Source organism: Sinocyclocheilus anshuiensis, unplaced genomic scaffold (genome assembly GCF_001515605.1).
Source record: "Sinocyclocheilus anshuiensis isolate Anshui unplaced genomic scaffold, SAMN03320099.WGS_v1.1 scaffold9, whole genome shotgun sequence".
NCBI classification, from domain to species: Eukaryota; Metazoa; Chordata; class Actinopteri; order Cypriniformes; family Cyprinidae; genus Sinocyclocheilus; species Sinocyclocheilus anshuiensis.
The window spans coordinates 2237268-2238251 of NW_015540887.1; positions in this window are offsets into that span (position 1 = coordinate 2237268).

Genomic DNA, 984 nt, shown 5'->3' on the forward strand with positions numbered 1-984 from the left:
CCCCCCCCCCCCCCATATTTAGTTGAAAAAGTGTTGTGTAGCCTAATTTATTTAGCTATAGGTTTATAGTTTTATTACCATTAAATTTCAATTCACAACATCCTTTTAATATGATCTGACCATAATTTGCTATTTAAAAACGTGTAATTAAAACGTCAGTCACAAAATTGAAAGTTCCAAATAAAATGTGTTTGTGTGCTTGTGTTTTCCCTCATCAAGAAGATACGAACGATATGGCGCTCTGGAATAATTTATTCTGATTGGCCAATGGTGATAACGTGATAACGACCCTGATGATGAGGAATTATAACATGGATCTTATTTGTTGTTTTAAAAATCTCTGTTTGATTTTTACTATAGTAGGCTATTTAAAATAATTAGGATATGGCTCGTCGTTATCCTTGGAAACAGCACAGTACACTCTAAAAAATGCTGGGTTAAATACAACCCAGTGCTGGGTAAAATAGGGACAAACCCAGCAACTGGGCTGTTTTGACCCAGCGGTTTGGTTAAATGTTTAACCCAACCTTCTGGGTAGTAACCCAACCGCTGGGTTAAAACAACCCAATTGCTGGGGTTGTCCCTATTTTACCCAGCACTGGGTTGTATTTAACCCAGCATTTTTTAGAGTGTACTGTGCTGTTTCCAAGGATAACGACGAGCCATATCCTAATTATTTTAAATAGCCTACTATAGTAAAAATCAAATTACAGTAATTTATCCTTGTGACGGAAACAATTTTCCATTTTTCCAGTCTTCAGTGTCACATGATCCTTCAGAAATCATTCTAATTTCTTGATTTTGTGATCAAGAAACATTTCTTATTATTAGTAATGTTGAAAACAGCTGCTTAATATTTTTTTTTGGAAACTGTGATACAATTTCTTCTGAAAAAAAGTTGAAGAAAATATATTTATAAAAAATAAAAATAATTATTTGGAATATAAATATATATATATATATATATATATATATTTTTAACAA